Source organism: Adiantum capillus-veneris, chromosome 18 (assembly GCF_014529385.1).
Source record: "Adiantum capillus-veneris isolate H3 chromosome 18, ASM1452938v2, whole genome shotgun sequence".
In the NCBI taxonomy this organism is placed as follows: Eukaryota; Viridiplantae; Streptophyta; class Polypodiopsida; order Polypodiales; family Pteridaceae; genus Adiantum; species Adiantum capillus-veneris.
In genome coordinates this window covers 54,364,037-54,385,800 of record NC_140948.1, presented here as the reverse complement: position 1 = coordinate 54,385,800, position 21,764 = coordinate 54,364,037, and positions in this window count along the sequence as shown.

The following is a 21,764-nucleotide window of genomic DNA, read 5'->3' as shown; positions in this document are numbered from 1 at the left end:
AGATTGCTGGGGCATTTTTTCCCTCACTAGGAGCTTTTTCCCCGCGTGCATTTTATATACGACCATCACTTTAGGGCTAACTTATTTTTCCATTGCACACTGAATGATACACTCTCAATTGGTTGCCTTGAGCTTCCTTCATCTTCTCCAAGCTGTGTGTGTTTTCGTGCAACCCTATTCCAACACGCATTATTGGATTGTCTATAGATTGGAAATTCATATCGTTCTCTCTAGGTTGTGCTAAGATGTATCCAATAGCAGATGCCGATGCATCTATGTGAACGTGAAGGTTTTTTCGAATCAAGAGATTTCAAATTTGGAGCGGAAATCAGTTTATGCTTCAATTGTTAAAAAGCTTTCTCACATCCTTCATTCCACTCAAATTTCATGATGAGAGCATAGAGATATTTTGTAACAACCACATTATGTAAATGAACCTTTGATAATAGTCACAATGGCCCATATAGGCTTATAACTCTCTAACTTTGGTGGGTCTCAAAAGAGCAACAATCACCTGTATCTTATCAAGATCTGTAGAAATACCATTTTTGGGCACAATATGCCCCAAAACCTTACCTTGTCGTACCATGATGACACAATTTTTAAGATTTAGGCAAATATATTAAGTTATGCACTTCTCAAAGATCTTTTTCAAGTGTTTGATATGTTTGTCTCTTCATAGAGAATGCACACACAAGTCATCCATATAAATCTCTAAGAATTGTCTTAGAGAACGCATGACTCATCAGCCTTTGGAATATGGTAGGTCATTAGTTAAGCCAAATGGCATCACCCGATAAGCAAATATGACCCATTGGCAAAGGCCGTTTTTTGTTGATCCTCTGGCTTTATGGCGAGCCGGTTGTAGCTCAAAAATCCATCAAAAAATCTATAAGCTTCCTTGCCTATGACTCTTTCAATTACATGATCTGTAATGGGTAAAAATAGTTGTCTCTAATCGTGGCAATGTTTACCTGTTCAAGATTTATGCACACTCGCAATTTACAACTTTTAGGAACTACCAAAATGGTTGACACCCACTCCATGTGCTCTATCTCGTAGATAAACACTACTTCCTTAAGTTTGTTTATCTCTTCTTTGATTTTCTTCGCAAACGTTTTGTTATAGGTATAGGATGTTGTCTGCACGACTTAATCTTGCTCTCAAGGGGTATCATATGTTGACATATGCTTGGATCCACTCCCTTAAGATCCTTGTACGTTTTGTAGTGAGATGGTGCATCAAATTTTTATGTGTTAGAGTCCCCTTTACTTTCCATTTCAGCGGTCTGAACCTCTTTCAATGTTCATTTTAACTTTTGGTATTCGCGTTTTTGTTCAATTTTGGACATTTTTGTTGATGTTTTGGCCATGCCCTTTGTTTTTATTTTGCTCTATTTTTTCAAAAAAAAAATCGAAGAGTTGTCGATTTCAAGGATTTTTAGGCAATATTGTCTCGAACAGAGTGATCTGCTCCCACGAGGATGAGATATTGTGTTTTGGTCATCAATTTTGACATTGGTTTCTCAAATTCATTTTGTTGTTTTTTTGTTCGTCTCATTTGATTTCTCTTTTGTCTCCTCATTTTTTGGTTAGGAAACTCATAGAACATTGGCTCATCTTGTTTCGACACCTGTTCGTTTTCTGAGCCACTGAAAATTTCATCTTCAACAACATCGTTCCCCAAATCATCACGCTCTTCGAATCATGGAATTCGTCTTCGTTGTCGTCATTAAGATCTCAAATAGAAACTTCACTTACTATTCGTTTGCAATCGATTGTTTCATCGGTTTCTGTTGTTTTAGTCTCCTCTTCTGGTGTCAAAATATTATTATGTCATGACCATCTTTGTCGCAAATTATTGTGGTGATTTACCTCATTCACGCAAACATCTAGAGTTGCCAGTACTGGATTCTTAGCATAGTGTTTGAATAGGTGATCCTGTCCACAACTATCATAGAATCCAAATATTTTGATTTGTTCGTCCGTGTTGTTTTTCTCAAGTGCGCTTGTGTTTACCTTTTCTGGCACATGCACTACTTGCTCATAGGTTTTTAATGTCTATGGCTGCATTAGAGCTTGAGCAATCTCTATGAGCCTTATACACATTTTCATTTGTTTGGTTTCTATTTTAGGATGCAGATAGGTCAGTAGTCTTTGTCAAAGTTTGGTTACTCTTCAGCCTCGCCTCGTAGGCTTGCAACAGAGCATCTAAATGCTCGTTCACCTTCTCAACTAGGACTGATCCACTCGATACAATCTTTGACTCTTCCACTCCCTTGGCATTTTGTTTTGCTCTCATGTTCATGTCTGACATGTTCTTTTGTTTGGTTTAGTTCAGTCTCAAAGGCCGTTTTTAACTTAGCCTTTTTGCTTTCATTTTGTCTCGTTTTGCTTTCCATGATTTTCATTGAGTCCTGACTGACCCACTTTTGAATTTGGTTTGCTCTGGGAGTTTCAACTCATCCTTTGGTTGGTTTCTGGTTGCTTCCTAAGCTTGAGGTCTAGTCACCACTTTGATCAGAATTGTCAGCTCTGACTTAAATCCACTTGAACAAAGTAAAATTTTGATGACATTCATAGTCGCGTTTTTTGTGTTTTTCGGATTCTTAGCACAACATTGGAGTAGGTGATCCTTTCCACACCCATCACAGAATCCAAAATTTTTATTTTGCTGACCCTTAAATGGACAACCTCGTGCCCAATGGTCCCCTACACATTCATAGCATGGACCTTCGGTTGGGCAGCTGGTGGTGCTCCATTGGATTTCCGTCCTATCTGGATACCCTCTAGGCTTGTAATTTTGGTTTGCTATGAACATGAGCGTATTTTCATCCATCGTAAATTGGTTCTAGCTGTTTGAGCCATATATGAAGGTTCCGTAGCTTTGTTTGCACTGACCCAAAATGGAGTATCCTCAGTAGCATATGCTACACCCTCGAGCTCTCTCACATGGATTTCTGCAGGTTCCTCATAGTAAACAATTGGTGGTAGCATTGGTTGACTTATGAGTGGCTCTATCAACTATGAGTATCAAAAAATAGCTTGATTGTCTTGAGTCAAAGGTGGTTATTGTCCCAACACATGTTGTGGTTTTTCTCCTCCTTGTGCTGCTTTATTGGGTCCAACATGGTACCTCAAAGATGGTAGCAGCTGTTGCACCGATGGAGGTCCATATGGCCTTTTCCTCACATAATTTTGGTTATAAAAGCACCCATTCTTATCATGAATAGTGTAGTTATGCTCATTGGCACACCACTTCAACACTCTTGGAGCACTGATTGCTTGTGGCTGCTGCAGTCTCAGATAAGGATTTTGTCGGTATGTTTGATTATGTTTTGTAGCTGCTGGTTGTAGAAGAGGCATTGTTGGTGTCTGTGGATTTTTGAATGCTAGGGGTGACATAGTATTGGTGGAGTGGTCCCCTGAATTACGTATATTCCTCAATCTCTTTATTGATCACTCTTGAGTATTTCCGACCATACTTGTATAGTATGATGATCTGCATATCTCTCTCCACTTCGTATGTAAACACATACAAGCATTTTTGCTCTGTCAACTCTCTCACAATGGGTTCATCACATGTGTAATAGAGCATTTTCTCTCCGTTATGGTATTTATATAAACCCACATGCGTATTGTCCGTGTTGATGCAAGTAACCACATTCACTCGTCTAAGCTCCGCATTAGGGACATCCAGCTTTGGCGGCTTCTCCTCATGCTCAACATCAACCTTTTCCTTCAAGCTTGTTAATCCCCACTTGTCCACAATAAAGGGATTGTGCACAACTAAATACATGTCTCCTTCCTCATCAAAGTATTGATCGCCATCAAACCCCGTGTCTAGCTGCCTAACTGCTAAAGTGTAAATGGAATGGGAATCAAAATCAAGGGTCTCTAAAGTAAAAAGCTACGACTAGGTCACTCACCACCTAAGGATCACTCTCCTCGGCAACAATGCTAATGTTAGCGGGTCGCCGCGACGGACGTCTGTAGCATAGCTATCTGGCACTAACATAATGTCAATACTCAGGGAAGCCACTCAGATGGGGCACGAAGACTCTTTGAGGGTGTCAACCTTAAGAAGTGAACCTAGGGAACAAAGCCATCTCTTGCACTAGCAAATCTATCACTCTCAAGTCTGGCAAATTGGCTATGTCCTATGTCACGGCACTTGGTCGTCACACCATTTTGGCACTCAAACGAAGTCCAAATGCAACGAAACTTTAGGAGGAGGTCTAAGACACCTAGGGACACTATCCTACCAAGTTTGGTCTTAATCCAAAGAGGTACCAAAATCACGATCCATCATGGTCAAGGTCCTAAAAACTGCCACAAAACATACCAAAAAGGTCGCCCTATGATTTATGAACACTCTCCTATGGTCGAAACGTAAAAAACAATGATTAAAGCACTAAAAGATAGTCGATTTAGCTCGCTAATTGTTACCATATACATGTGGTAGTGATGTGTGTGAACACATTAGGACCGTTGTGGCATTTTTCCCCTCTTTAGGAGGTTTTTCCCCCCATGCATTGTATATACGCCCATCACTCTAGGGCTATCTATCTTTTTATTGCACACTAAGGAACATACTCTGAGTTGTGTGCCTTGAGTTTCCTTCGTCTTCTCCAAGCTGTGTGCGTTTCTCTGCAATCCTAATTCCAACAATTGGTATCAAAGCAGGTTGCATCCTCTCGGGCTTAGTCACCGGCGGCGGCGGCAGCTCCAGCACACACCTGCTCACTTTCTTTGATTTTTGTGAGCTTTGGCGAGCATTCACAGGTCGACAACTCGCCTGCTCACATTCTCTAATTTCTGATTCGGGTTCATTTCGACATCCGTTTCCACTATAGCCAAGTCTGCACATGTAATTTCAGCCTTTTGTGCAAAATTTATGTCAACGCCAATTACTGCATAACAGGTCCCATACAGTCTGCTACGGGTTGTGCTATATAGCACGTGCTGGTCTCACTCAGTTTCTCCTCATTTCGAGCAGTTTTCACATCAAGTGCATGCATTTTCCATGGCTGACAACAACATAGATATGTTCAAGATATTTGATGTTGAGGATAGATTGGTCGGGGACAATTACCCTATGTGAGCTTACATGATGCAACATGTTCTTGTGTCAAAGGGCGTCTGGAATATTGTGCAGGGCATTGATGTACGTCCTGGTTCTAAGGATGTAGGCGATGTTGAGGATGTTGCAGGTCTTGCTGCAAGGATTGTTGCTATTAGAGTTGTTTTGCTTATGGAAGAACAAGCTCGTTGAGATGTAAAGGATGCGCAGGCTCATGTGTTGATTGTGTTGTCTGTGAAGCGCACCATTTCTCCTCACATTCATTCAACAAAATCTGCAAACTAGGCTTGGGATATTCTAGTAGATCTTTATGCAAGCCGCAATGAGGCTGTATGGTATTAAGCGGGAATTGACAGCCCCTTATAATCCATCATCTAATGGTGTGGCTAGAATATATAATCACACAATTTGTGAGAGAGGGGGATGCATGTTGTCCATGACTAATCTCCCTCAAGAGTTTTGGGGAGAGGATCTTAAAACTGCAGTTCATGTGCACAATCGCTCTCCAAATCGTGCGTTAGATAATGGCATCCCTGAAGAGGTTTGGTCTGGCTAATTGCCTACATAAGACCATTTACGTGTCTTTGGTTGCGATGCATTTGTGCATGTACCTATTGATCAGAGGACCAAACTTGACATGAAATCTATCAAGGGCATCTTCATGGGATATGGAGATGAGGGAGAGATGGGTTACCGAGTTTGGATGCCTCAGTACAAGAAGATAATATGGAGCCAAGATGTAGTTTCCAATGAGGTTAAATTGTTGAAAAATACAACACATGTTTTTAACCACCGGCGTCCACTTCTAGTAGTCATGGGCCGGGCTTGTCACTCCAATAGGAAAAGGGTAAGAGCGATCGCCGATAAGAGGTGCACTCTAACTGGAACATTCAAAGGCTAGTTGGCTAAGCATGGGCTCCCAAGTGTAAATGGGCGAGCTCATATAAAAGTCACCTAAACCTAAAAATCATTCATTCTCTCATTTGTGCAATTGAAGAGTGCTCTTTTCTCCATCTCCTTGTGTGTGTGTGTGTGTGTGTGTATGCGTGAGAGAGAGAGAGAGAGAGAGAGAGAGAGAGAGAGAGAGAGAGAGAGAGAGAGAGAGAGAGAGAGAGAGAGAGAGAGAGAGAGAGAGAGAGAGAGAGATTTAATGGCCTAGTAACTTGTGTGTAGTGGAAAATAGCATGAACATAGTGAGCATTTCATTAGAATAGATTCCTAATGAGAATAACAAGAGTGCTTGGGTGGAGAGAGCAACAAAAAGTATAACACCTAGTTAGATAGCATGAACAATACTTCAAAAGAGAGAGAAATTAAGCTATTAACAACAGTTGAGGACCGGATTTACATGGAGCCGGTCCCCCCTCCAAAAGGATTTGTATTATGGTTTCTCCCATCAAGAGAGACATTTTACAATACAATTCTTTGTGTTCCTTCAATACTAGCTAGTGCAATGAAGATGGAAGTTTCAAGCACTGAGCAAAACACTTATAAAACACAACATCAATTCCCTCACAGTCTCAGACCCAAGACCTCACACATCTTCGAAGATGGTGAGAGCTAGCGGGGTATGAGAGTAAATTGAGAGGAAGGAGTAGTCTTACAAGAAAGATGTACATCTCCTCACATAATCAGTCATATTAGCATAGCATAACTTAGTAATTAGCATGGTAGAGGAGATGAGCATGCATTGAAGCTTGGCTCTTGGTTGGATTTGCATCACAAAGCCAAGAGTTGTTGGTGTAAGCCTCCCTTCTCACAAGCTTGGAGTAGGTGATGAGCTTTCCATTAAAGCTTGAGAAGGAGAGAGAGAGTCTTCTTGCTTCACACATGAGCTTGTGTGAGTGTGTGTGCAATAATGACTTTGAAAATTCAGCCCCCTCTCTCTCTTGGTCGACCCCTCTTGCTATTTGCTCATGTTGCCACCCCATTGGATCTCTCCAGGCTTAGCCAATAGGATTTAAGGAGCATAAGTGATAGCCTTCTGACATGTGTCCCCCTTTCCCCTTTTGTGAGAGCTTTAGGTAATTAATTAATGCAACTAAACTCTCATTAATGGACCCCTTTGTCTCCTGGCCAATAGGAATCAGGCAAGCCATTGGGCTGTTGAATGCTAATTCGACCCCTCGAGAGACTATCCAATAGTCTTCTAGAGAGCTTAATTCTTATTGGTTCTTTTATTAAGTGTTTTTAATTTAATTACATAAGATTTACTCTAGCCTAATTCTCATTGGTCCACCTTGTGGGCATCTGGGCTAGGGAGTTGACATGTGTCCCTCATTCCCTGGGCGGTCTGCCCGCTTAACCAATATTCTAACTTTTTCTCCCCTGGCACTTCCCCATATTAAATGATCAGTTTAACATGAGAAAATCATTTAGGAGAATTAGATATTAGTTATTATGACATTACCTCTCTCTTGAAATCATAGTCGTTCTCTACTATGGAGCAGATAAAATAAAGCCTATTTATTAGTCCTTTTTCTAGCGGGTAGAGGATCCCTATGTTACCCTACGACATGTTCCAGAATGGATGACTAGTCCATTTGGCGCTTGAGAGCCTAAGCTGCCGCAAGCATGTCTGCACATTAGTCCTATCAATCTTCCATAGTAGAGTGACAAGCTCTACTTGGTGTTTGGGAGACATCCTCTCCGCAAACTTGATCTAAGCATGCATACTACTTCATTTTTGTGCACAATAAAGAAAAAGAGAGTCTTATAAGACAAAAACTTTGTTCATTTTAAACATTTGTACATTTGCTTATTCTAGGGAAGCATTGTAAGCATTGACAAGGTTTAGGTTATCCTTTAATTGTATGCCTTGCATCCATCTAGCATCTTCAAAAGGATAATTCTTAAACTTAATAAGATATCATCGGATAGTCTTACCGCCTCTTAGTACCTTGTCTTCATGTCGGAGAATGGACTCGGGCTACAACACCTCTTCTTGGTCCTCAATCTCCGGTGGGTCTTCAATAGTTGGTTCTTGAGGGCTCTCCTTTGTAAGGCTTTAGTAGGCTCACATGAAAAGCATTGTGTATGAGCCAATGGCTGGGCAACCTGAGTTGGTAGGCCATCTCATTGATTGGTCTAAGAATCTAGAAGAGAGCATAGTACCTTTTTGCTAACTTAGCATAGCACTTTTGGTGTCCTGTAGGATTCTTGCCCGTCGTGTGCCTTAATCGAGCCTTGGGAAATTTAAGTAAGACCCAATCATTTTCTTTAAAGGCTTTGGCTCTTCTATGCGTACATTTGCCTTTGCTGTGAGATAGAGATAGCATCCTTAATCTTTTTGAAAGATTCTTGTAGGTCTTTGCTATACTCATCTGCAACAAAGATCTTCCCATGTACCTTAAGTAGCAGGGGACTTTTTGATCTTTCCTCAATTACCTCAAAAGGTGCTTTTCCCGTGGAAGTATGTATAGTGTTATTGTAGGCATACTCCACTAAGGTTAAGTACTTCTCCCATTGGGATCTTTGATCTACTTCCATTACATAGGCTTTTAGTAGATCAAGAATTGTTAGGTTAGATATTTCACTTTGGCCATCCGTTTGTGGGTGATAGACGGAAGAGAAGTTTAGCCTTGTCCCTAAATTCTCAAAGAGACCCTTCCAAAAATTACTGGTTATTCTAGGATCTCTATCCGACACTATGGACATTGGCAAGCCATGGTACTTGAAGATTTGTGAAATGAAGAGGGTTGCCATTTGATGGGCTTTGATAGTCTTTTTGACAGGTATAAAATGAGCTTGTTTACTGAACCTGTCTACTATCGTCCATATTCCCGTATTCCCATGGATAGACTTAGGCAATCCAAAGATAAAATCCATGATATGCTCTCCCATGGTGGATTAGGTATTGGCAAAGGTTGAAGCAATCCAAGTTGCTTCCCTCTATCAAACTTTGTCTTTTGACATACCACACATTTAGAAACATATTCTTGTATGTTTGCTTTCATGGTAGGCCAACAGAAATATGTTTCAATCCCTTTTAGGGTAGATTGAATCCCTCTATGCCCTGCATAAGGAGGAGCATGAGATTCATACATTACTTTCTCACGTAGTGAGTTAGTAACACATAGTCTATTTCCATAGAGAAGATAACCATCTTGTAAGGTAAATGGTTCCTCTTTCTTCCCTAATGCAAGGGCTAAAATCACATCTCTAAAATCGGGATCAATAGCATACTCATCTATCATAGAAGATAGATCATTTTGAGTTGCTATGGAAACCGCATTCACTCTTAGCCGTCTTGAGAGTGCATCGGCTACTAATTATGCTTGCTAGCAATGTGAGCAATATGAAAATGAAATTGCAAAAGGAAATTTGCCCACCTCATTTGTTTGTCGGAGAGCTTGGTCTGCGTCATCAAGCACTTAAGACTTTGGTGATCCGTTTGCAGAATGAAAGGAGTCCCCAATAAATAGTGCTTCCATGAGTCTAAGGCATGTAGAACTGCAAGGAGTTCCTTTTCATATATGCCTAGAGCTTGCTCAACAAGGTCAAGCCTTTTACTTTCATAGGCTATGGCGTGCCCTTCTTGGAGCAAAACAGCTCCAAGGCAATCATCACAAGCATCACATTGGACCTCAAATGGCTTTGAGAGATCCCGTAGTGTAAGCACAGGTTGAGAGATAAGCTTTCTTTAAGCTTTTTGAAAGCATTGTTCTCCTTGGCAGACCATGTATACCTAACGTTTTTTTTGTTAGGTCATGTAATGGTCCTGCAATTTGGGAGAACTTTTCTATGAAGCATCTATAGTATGCACACATACCCATAAAGCTTCTTAGTTCATGAAGATTCCTTACAAGCATCGACGAATAACCTCAAAGATTAACCGCTTAATTTTTTAGGCGTTTTGCACTCTGTTTTCACTCGTTTTTTGATGTTTTTTTAATGTTTATTAATGATCGGTTTTTGGATTAGAGTGTGTGATAGCTCAAAACAAGCGTATCGCTCAAGAGGTCGTGGTGTGCTTTACAACACAACATTCGGTTACCGTTGGTCCTTAAAACGGTTGATTTTTACTTACGTGACGTGAGGCTAAAATAAGTAATTTTAAAGGGTGACTGAGGCCTAAGCCTGAGCGTGAGCTTGGGCTTGGGCATGGGGAATATTCTCGATCCCGATCCTACCTTTTTTTTTTTTTTTTTTTGGGGATAAGGTCGCTGCGGCCGTGCCGTGCACTTGAGTACACACACACCTAACCTACCTACTTACAACTAATAGAGCTACTATTACATACTAACACAGTACTACAACAACTAATTAACTAATATATCTACTTACTGTACCTTATAGAACTAACATTATAACACTACTACCTTAATTTTAACACCTTATGAACAGAAAACACAGTACTTTGCAACACCTTATTAACAAAACAGTACACTGCAGCAAAACAAAGGTGAAAAATCCTTCTCACCAAGCCACACACCTTCTTTCTCTACCTTTCCTACATTTCATAATACACCACAAACAACATAGAGTGCTACTCGAGCTTAATGCAGGGCATTTCCCCGGTAGCGGCGCAAAAATGTGCGCATTTGTCGTACGTGTCAATGCAAGGGGCTTGCCGTACACTATGTGCAAGACACAAATGGTTGCAAGCACACAACCAGACTAATCTAGCAAGCTCAAGAGATCAAGGGTGTGTCACTAACCGCCCTACGCTCGCCTTCGTGGAGGATTCCTCCCCACGAAGAAGAAGGAGCTACCGCCATGCCGCACTCAACCGCCTCACCGCCGCCGTGCCGTCATCGCAATGCTCGATCACTCTCTCTCTCTCTCTCACGCATACACACACACACAAGGAGATGAAGAAGAAGATGGAGATGGAGCAAGAGCACTCTTCAATTGCACAAATGAGAGAATGAGTGATTTTTAGGTTTAGGTGACTTTTATATGAGCTCTCCCATTCACACTTGGGCGGCCATGCTTAGCCAACTAACCCTTGAATGTTCCAGTTAGAGTACGCCTCTCATCAGCGATCGCTCTTACCCTTTTCCTATTGGACCGACAATCCCGGCCCGTGACTACTAGAAGTGGATGCCGTTGGTTTACATCTTCGTGGTTTGCTCTGTTGGTAACCTCTTTTCATTCCTCTTTGCTTGGTGCAATTGAAGCAATGAGTTGTCCACCTTTAGGTGATAGCTTAAGCTTATTGGCATCCCAATCTAGTACTGCCTTGTATGTCCGCATCCATGGGATTCCAAGAATCATTGTCTCATTCCTGTGTTCATCTGGTAAGCATACAAATTGATGAGGACATGAACATCCATGCGCTATCACATTTAAGTTCACTACTCCCAATGTTGGTGTTGGGTTCTTGTTGCATCCTTTGATAGACGCTATCCCTGCTGTTAAAACTCTACTCGTGGCTTTCTTGTAGGTGGAATAACTGACTGCATTTACTCGAGCTCATGTGTCAACCAATGCATTTGTGCTATAATTGTTTAGATGTACTTTGATGCGAAGGTCCATTCCATCTAACCATTCATCATCTGTTGACACGGCATCTTTCTGCAATTGCCATGTTCGATCATCTAGTTCCATAGTGTTGATGGGAATAGGTATTTGTTGGTTCTTGAGAGCAGCTTTCCTTTTGAGTCCTCAAAGCCGAGCTTCTTCTTGGGCTTCATCAATAACTTGCTGTCGTTTTATCTTTCTTTGCTTAGCTGCATGCATCCTTTCTGGCAATTCATTGATTAGTGGAAAATTGTACTTCTTTAAACGACATCCACTAATCCAATTAGCCATTGATTCACCATCTAGGGTGGACAACTTAGCAGCTCCACTTGGAGATACATCTTCAATTACAAACGGTCCGTTTTCCTTTTTCTTAAACTTGGGAATGTGTTGCTTAAGGGAATAGACTAAAACTAAGTCCCCTTTTTTGAAATTTTTTGTAATTAGATGGAAATCAAAAAACTATTTTTGTTTTTGCTTTTGTGCATAGATGTGAGCTACAACAGTTAGCCTGTGCTCATCTAGCTTTTCTAAATCTTCAAGTCTATATGACAATCCATGTCAAGTCCACTCAAGATCCTTAGCTACCCTTAGTGTCGGCAATAGAAATTCTATTGGCAGTATGGCATCAAGACCATAAACAAGGTTAAAGGGTGTAGCATTTAAAGTTGTTTTGAATGAAACTCAATAAGCCCATAGAGAAGCATGGAGATTTATTTCCTAGTCTGTCCTTCCTAAACTAACCACTTTAGTCAATACCGAGCTAAAAATTTTATTCGTATGCTCAGCTTGTCCGTTTGCTTGTGGGTGATAAGGAGCTGATTTGTTATGGATGACCATAAAATCATTAAGCAGATACTCGATTACCTCATTGAGGAAATGAGTTCCCCTATCATTGACTATTTCTATTGGCAGTCCATATCTTGTGAACACATATTCATATAAGAATGCGGCAGTGGTTCTGGCATCATTCTTTAGAGTTGCTTTAGCCTCGGTCCACTTGGTCAAATAGTCCGTAGCTACAATGATATATTGAGCTTAGGTTCTATAAGCAGGTGGTTATATTGGCCCAACAAAATCTATACCCCATTTTGCGAAAGCTCTAGTCCCCATCATTGGTCTCAAGGGCATACTATCTACACGGGTTGGCATTTTTGCTGACAAGCATCACACCACCGAACATATTCTTTGGCATCTGCAAAGAGTGTTGGCCACCATATTCCTTCCATTAAGATTGCTCTTACGGTGGTCTCACTAGAAAAGTGACCTCCAGCTAATCTAGCATGTGCTTGTTGTATAATGGAAATATATTCATCTTTATTTGCACAAAGACGCAAATGTTGATCTTTACCTCTCTGATACAATTGGTTTCCAATAAGAGCATAGTCTCTTGCTTCTATTTCAATTGCTCTTTTAAACGGCGTTTACCCATATCCTCAGGAAATGTTCGGCTCAATAAGTAAGTAACTAGATAGTTACTCCACTTAGGCATATTTGGCCCTTGCATTTTTAAGCCCTACCCCAACAACACGTTATAGCCACCCTATACATCCATCACCAAAAAGCTGGTTTTAAATTTCTCATACCCTATCTTGATCTTCAAGTTTTCAACTAGGCTAGTAGCTTGTATCCTTTGATACACCATCCTTATCTTGAAAGGGACATGTTTCATTTCAGTGATTGATATGCTCACTTAGTAGTAAATCTAAATGATCGGTACCTTGTCATCCTTAATATTAGACCATGATGCTACCATCACTTCACTTTATTTCTTTCTTTGATTTCTTACAAGCTTAGCAGCCTCAGGTAACCTTATTTTGATGTCATTTAGTTTGATAGTCAAATTTTCTATCCTTTCATACTAGCCATGGGAACCTTGAGTGGAGATTAAAATTGTTCCTTCTAAACATTCTTCCCCCCCAGATCCTTTTTAATGTCCTCGCTAAGTAAGTCTTTACTTGTCGTACCTCTTTTTAGGTTCCTCATCAAACGCTCTAGCTGCATTCGCAGCATTCTCCTTCTCTGATTCGGAAGCCAAAATTTCCTCTCTCTGAGCTTTTGAAGCTACCAACAAAATACTTTGAATGGATTGAGCTTTTGAGTTACCTTCGTCTCTCTGGCCTCCTCCACTCTAGATCTTGACTAATCTCAGGTGGTAGTGCCCGTTGCTCTTGCCACTCATCCATTTCCTTGGCTTTTAGATAGCCTTTTGTTTATCCCACTTCTAAGCCTCTTCACTTTGCTTCATTTGATTGGTTGGCTCATCTGTTGATGAAAATACTAGCACTCTTAGTGATCACATGCACTAGTATTGGCTCTGTCACCTTTCCCTCAACCACTGCAGCTTTTACATTGTCTAGACATTGTCTTGCAAAGTATTCGTATTTTCCACAGATGCAACAACAAAAAATCTCCCTAGAAAAATTAGTCCTACCCCATCCTCATCCAAAAAAAAAAGGTACCTCCCTCGTCCAATCATCCCACTAGTATTGGTTCCATTCTATGCATTTTTAGATGCCTTCTCCTTCTCTAGATTGGTCACTGCTATCTTGGAGACATCCTTTCCCTCTTTAAAGTGATTTATATTTTTTACACCATGTCTCTACTTTTCGCATTGGATGTCTGGTCCTAAAGATCTCATAGATCTGCTTGGACAATTCCTCCATCTTTCTACTCCAAGCTCCCTTCTTCTTACTCTTGGATGTATCTTTTGACTCCTTCTCATCCAAAGAACTAGAACTGGTTGATGATTTTTTTGTTATTGACTCGCTGGAACTAGACCTTGCTTTTTTACTTTGGCCCTTATCCTTCTTTGCTTGATATTCTAGTTTCAGAGCTCTTTGCACTAGATCATTGAATTTTATGGTCAGTGCTAGAACTTCCTATTTTTTGAGTTTCTTGCTTCTAAATTAGATTAGAAACCAAGCGCATATATACTTTTCAGAGAGTGGATCATTCAATTGTCTGGTCAATTCTTTAATTTTCTGCACATAACTTCTAACTGAAAGCTTACCTTTCCTGATCTTATCCAGCTCGTAGAAGATATCATCATCCCCATAGTTATCATTACATTCTAGTAAGAAGGCTTTCTTCAACTTGTTGTATGTCCTCAATTTGTAGGATGGATAATGATAATATCATTTTGTGCAAAATCTCTCAGAGTTTGTGGAAAATGCTTCGCTCAATCATCTTCATCTATATCCTTCAGATCAACATACTGCTCAAATGCTTGAATATGAATGCTTGGGTCATCTCTACAACTGCCTTTGAAAGTGAGAATTGCTATGTGATCTAGTTTTCTCTCTCAATGCTTGTGCTTGTCATGGTGGCCAGTGCTTTTTGCTTTGCATCTTTCATTGTAGGCATCATCAGTCTCTATGACTATGTCAGCTTCTTTTCCCCAACCATGTTTTATCTAAGAATTTGATCGCATATGCCTGTGTCTGGTTACATTGCTGGTGTCAATCCAATCTTTGGCCTTACCCTTTCTTGTTGAATGGCGGGAACCATGTGATTGAGAGCATCTTTTTTCTCTTTTTGAATGTCATCTATAGGAATGCACTGAGTGTTCAAATGTTCTTTGCTCCTCATCACCTCTAATATATGGATTCCCTTTGGTTTCCTCATTCTAAGAGTGCAACTACTCATCATTGTATCCTTATTGTGATTCATATACCACTGTGCTGATGTGGTCCCAATTTTTTATAAACATTGTAGTAGGTCTCCTTCCTCATGTTGACCATCATACAAGGATTGTGAATGACTGACTGATTCTAAGATCTAGCTAGAAGATCGGTTCCTATCAAGAGCTTTAGCTCACCACCATGCTTGCCAAAACGGAATGAGATAGATCGATCTGAGAGTTATTCTAGAGTTAGACTCAAAGTACTAAATGAGTCCAGATTCTCAAATGACCAGATGAGGTAGTCCAAGACTAGATGATAGTTTCAAATTCCAACTGATTTGATATCAGATCATATGAACAAAATGAATGCAACGTAGCTAAAATACTCCAAATTATAAACATGGAATGAGACATCTAGAAATATGTATTCAAATTAAGATTTGGAATCAAATTTAGATCCAAGGGTTCTAGAAAGATTGACCTAAAAGTACAATTATTACAATGCTCCTAAGCTCTATACAAAGCTTTGAATCAAGAGTATCAAGAGCAACAACTCCCGAAGCTCTTAAATGGGAATAGGGGGTCCTATTTATAGGTGTTCACATTGGATTCACATAGTGGCACTATCACATAGAATTAATAGATAACTAACGGTAATTCTACCAAGTAGCTCGCCCAAGTAAACCCCCCGTGCAAGGCATCTCTAGGATTTAGTTCCCACTTTCCACCTTTCTTTTGCATCAAAAGTATCGGAGATGCCCATGGAGAAGAATTATGTTTAATGAAACCTTCATTTAAATACTCAACTAATTGGCATTCCAACTCTTTAGCTTCATTGTGACTAAGCCTATAGGTAGGTTTGCTAATAGGTTCTATGTTTGGTTGTACATCTATATTGTATTGTATTTCCCTCTCTAGAGGTAAACTCGAAGGTAAATCTTCCAAAAAACCATCATGATAGTCATTCAACATGTAATTGAGGTTATCACATTAACAAATGAGATCAAAGTTTTGATCTTCTTGTACATAAAGAGTGCATAAGCAGTAACACAAATAAATATCTTTTATTTCATTTGCTTTCTAGAGTAACTCCATCTCATCTATACATACAGTAGGACAAGAAAGGACATCCCATTCTCCAAATAGTACCACATGGTTACCATCAACCTCAAATTGTAAATTATTATGTTGATAACTATGCTTTAAAGTAGGCCCTAAGATATATAACCATTTGTATGCTTTGCCCTACGTGTCGAGTTCAAAGGGGCAGGGGTGTGTCACTCACCGCTTAATGCTTTGCCCTACGTGTATGCTTTGCACGAAGATCCTAGCAAGTTCAAAGGGGCAATGGTATGTCACTCACCGCTCAATGCTTTCGTCGTGAAGAATCTTGTGCTGCGAAGAAGAAGGAGCCATTGTCGATGCCGTGCTCAACCGCCTCGCCGTCACCAATGTTGCCGCAATGCTCGATCACTCTCTCTCTCTCTCTCTCTCTCTCTCTCTCTCTCTCTCTCCGTCACCAATGTTGCCGCAATGCTCGATCTCTGTGTGTGTGTGTGTGTGTGTGTGTGTGTTTGTGTGTGTGTGTGTGTGTGTGTTTACACCTCAAAGAATGAGGAGTTTTAGGTCAAATGGACCTTTTATAAGAGTTTGGCCCATTCACACATAGGCGCCCACAATGGCTGATCGCTACAAAACTACTGTAAAAATAAGATAAGTGGTGCGCTCATCGGCGATCGTTTACACACCTATTGGACCAACAAGCCCAGTCCATGACTCAATCAAATAAATAATATGCATTCGTCGAAGGTGATAGGATGTCCGTGAGTGTTAACATGCCCCCCTTCATGTCCCCCCTTCATGATGTAGATTCCATCCTTGGAAGGTATTGAGATGAAGCCCGTTCATCAAGGTGGAAGAGCATCCAAGATTGAATGTCCTTAGCCTTCTTCAATCAATACAAAATCAACCAAAATTGGTACAATAACTACATTCTCATATACAATTAAAAAACATATGCAGTTGTAGGCACACAAATCGATTGGTAACAGAATATTCAACAATTTGTCAGCAGTAAACATTAAACTATAATATAATCAAACGTATAAACAATTGTAAATGTAAAAAACTAAACAAGTCTGGAGTTGCTAATTTAACGGTTGAAAGGCACTAGAGGTCAACTATTAATACCATGTGCACGCTTCTCAATTTTCTCTGGTCAATTAAGTTGTTTAATCACAAGAGCCAAGTATTGCATGTCCGAGGGCTTACTAGAGGCTATACCTAGAAGACCTTGTAGTTAAGCTATGATAAAAGGAATTGCTCATGAAATCATTGGCCGACTTATTTCCTTTTCTTTGACCCCCCAAAGTTTTTTCACATTGATTCAATTTGATGTATGTGCTTATTTTGTACGCCTTGGGTTTTTTGCTTTTCAAGGAAAAGCGCCCACACTGGGAACCTCTAGGGATCTAGTACCATAGGCGATACATGTGAGTGAAGTACCAAATCAAGCTGGGATTTCTCTTCCAACTTAAGATTTTACATTGTGGCACTATTGATTTTTTTTGTTTGTTCATTTTTAGCATTTTTATTTTGTAACTTTGGGGGGTCATATAACACTGCTATCCTCCCCAGGCTCATCAGACTAGTAAACTCCCTTTATAATACTTAAGCTAAAGGTTAATAGGGACTAAGCTCACTAGAAAGCCCTAGTACATTGCACACAATGCTATCTAAATCCGATTAAAATCCTAAAGTACCCATTGATTATTAAGAAGGCATTCCCCATGGTATTAAGAGAGATCTCTAACGCCTAACTTGGTCAAACTAGTTTAGTCAAACTGTTTGATTCTTTAACTTAGACAAGGGATTATGACATAAAATTATATAGGATCTAATGTTTAATCTAAGAAAATGTGTTGAATATTGTGCTACCAATCACATTTAAAGCAGACAAACATGGAAGCAAAAACAAAGACAAGGGGCACTGCCAATGGACAAGAAACACCTGTTTGTGTTGATGATCGGGCCTTTGAAGAGTGACCGAGAGAAAGATTCCATGAAGTTCCAAATCCTAACAACAGCAACATGTTCCTATACACACTAAAAAACACAAGGAATACCTCTAGGAGGCACATCAATGGGAAGAGGCACCAACTTTTATCGAACACAATCAAACAACATAAGGAACCCTAACCTAATTATTTACACCCCCCTAGAGAATCAAGGGAACAGGATATTGTAGAGATTGAGAGGTAACCCTAAGGCTAAACCCTTATCCTCATCATCATCAAGAAAAACAAAGTCATCATCTGTGAGACCATATGTGTCATCCGTGTAATCACGTAAATCTTCTTCATCATTAGAGGCACAAATGTTTACTAAGAAGGTCACTAGACATCTATAGTCATCTTGGTCAAAAGGGTAGGCTTGTGCAATGGGAGAGACGCTCTCTACTAAGTATGGATCAGTCGTGGTCAAGAGACATATTAGCCATTCTAACTCCTCAAAATTCCTCTCACATAGTAGCGTACCTACCAAATCTCATTCGCAGGCAAGCACCGGGTAGACTATGTGAAACACTCGTGAAAAGTAAAGAGGGTACCTCTCACCCAAGGTAGGAGTGGATCACTCTAGCATACTAGCCATATCTGTACATACAGATAGATGATGGTTAGAGTGCAAATATTATAAGGGTCGTGCCAAAAGGTTGTGTCCTTGTGCATAATGTGTTTTTATGATTTTGTGTCATTTATAGAACTGTAAGTTTCCAGATTATTGTTTGGTGGCTCTTGCTCTTTTACTTTTTTATTTTTGTTTTGTGACTACAATGCTTTATATATACATTCCCTAAGATTGGGAGATTGAGAGGTCAAGGAGGAAGGTTAAGAGGGGAGCAAGTGAATGATGGATGTCAGCAAACACTCTCCCCTTCCTTGGGTAGATCATACCTTTTGGAATGATGTCATCACCCTTTGAAACCAATTGTTCCAAGTTGTTATGAATGAAGACTTTGACCAATAGTTTTTGATTGCCCTAGGCATTTCATCTAGTTGCTAGGGTGGTAAGGTACTCTCCCATGATTTTATTTGCAACGTTGTTGTAGGTGGTGAACTTACAACGGAAGGTGCAAATTCTTTCTCGTTTGTATGGATATGTACAATGGTAGGTGGAGGTTGTGTCGAAGCTTGTGTTTTTGTTGAACCACTACATGAAGAGCAAGAAGCTTCATTTGGCTTCCTTGTTCCTGAGCTAGGTGGAACAAATCGTTCTTTCTTCAGTACCCAAAGTAGCTCTAGAGCGGGTGTATAGCATTTCTGTGATTTTTTTCTTTCCGCGGTCTTCAAATTGTTTTGGAGTTACAGGATTTGGCCTTTAGTAGGTGATAAGAGAGAACACAAGGTACCCAAATTTGATCATTTCCGTCATAGCAGCCTTGGGCCGCTAATATTCTCTTAGGAATCCAACATAACGTTTCTTTACATTTCTTGGGACGAGTGGGACATCTCTTATGAGGCTTCTATTTTGAACCATATTGAGCATCCAAAGTGGTTGTCAAAGAAGATTTAGGGACCTATTTGCATGTTTTCTTAGTTATATTGCGATGAAGGTTGTGTGTCTCAATTTTGTTTCAACTACAGAAGTTGAAGCTCTAGAGAGTTGGGCTATAGGAACATATGGTTCAACTTCTTGAACATGCAATGTTCCATTCTGTGTTCCCTCAGGAGGCAATAACTCAGGGACTGTTGCTTGAGTAGCAGGACTGGTGTCTGTTTCTGTGTTGTGACACTCCCAATCCCCCAATCTATACTGCATTTGCTCGCTATCATCCACGACATCCTAGGTTTATATTACCTTCCATAGTTCCGGCAGGCATGACCAAAAAGTCTTGAGCTACAACCCCGTTGTCATAACTGACAGAATATTTATCAGATTCCAATAACCGTAGTTTTTTTCTTGTTGACACCCTTGACTTGGATAGTACTCACAGATAGGGATGGCTTCCTAACTCACACTACACCCCATATGCTAGCAAATTATACTTAGCACTCGTGTCCAATAAGGCGTTATATAGCACTTTTCCATAGGTGCTATTTAACTCAATAGGGTATTGTAGAGGTGTGTCAGAGTCCAACCAATCATCCTCTGTTTCAATGTGGAATGCATATGTAACTCTAAGGTTAGCCTCTTGTTGGCGTCTTATGCATTGTTGTCTCTCCTTAGCCTCAGCTTGAGCTTGTATTTTCTTCAATTCTGTTTGTGCCTTGGCTGTCTTTTTTTTAATGGATGGCACGTAGCTCCTCTTGGCTTAAAGGATCATAATATCTTAAATTTGCTTCCATTGAGTAATCCAATGGTTTCAACTCCATCAAGAGTTTTCACACGAATGGTACCTTGTGGAGTGATTTCGCATACTCTATATGGTCCTTTTCCCGTATATTTCAACTTTTTCTTTTCGTTACGCACTCCATACATAAAGACTTTATTATCAACATTGATATCTTTGTTCTTTAGATGATGGTCATACCATTTCTTCCTCCTATCTTTCTCCACAAGTGCATTTTGCATAGCCAATTGTGTTTCTTCATCTAACCTTTCAAGGATATATAAACGCTCAACTAAAGGGTTACCATCCCAACCTTCTTGTGAAGCTACGCACAAACTAGGAATTACAAATTCCCATGGCATAACTGCTTCTTGGCCATATACCATTTTGAATTGTGTACAATTAATAGCTACTTTGTAAGAAGTATGATAAGCCCATAGAGTTGATGTCAGCTTCAAACTCTCTCTCTCTCTCTCTCTCTCTCTCTCTCTCTCTCTTTGAATGTACAACACATACTTGATGACTCTATGTCAATTCATGTGATGTAGCCTGCACACAAAAAGACCCTGCTCCTTCTCAGCAAGACTGTATGCCACCAAATCCACATCCTGTTGTGCCATCACCTTCCTTAAGTGCAAAGATTGTTGGGCGAGGGCTATAACATGATTTCTTTTGAGAGGAAACTCTCTCTCTCTCTCTCTCTCTCTCTCTCTCTCTCTCTCTCTCTCTCTAAGTTTGGTTCTAAAAAACCTTTGATGACTAGGTGGCGGGAAGTATTCCACCCAACTCTTAACAGTGTGTGGCCTTACTCAAAAGGTAGGGCGAGATTGTTGCCGTGCGTCGTGCTCACCAAAAACATTTTTAGCAACCAACGGAAAAAAGGAGAGCATTGGAAATCTCCCAATTTTTAGTAAAAATTTATAGGCTTTTACTGATTTTTACACTAAAATCCTCCAAATTTAGTCGGTTTCCATCAAGGTGACCCTCCAAACTAGCCGATAATTTTTAATTTTTGTCCTTAAAAAATACACTAAAGATCAATTTTCTATGAACACTGGTTGTGGACGTAACACAATGAGGCCTTGTTAGTCGTGGGCTACTATTATCGAAAGATAGGGCAAGAATCAAAATTGTCCATTATGCATTTTTATTAATAATAGAAACAGTGAATTCGTCCAACTTTCGCGCTCTCTCATTGTATAGTAAAAAACATCTCCCTCGAAAGGGCTGCATCGACACATATGTTTTGAGGATTTTTTTTTC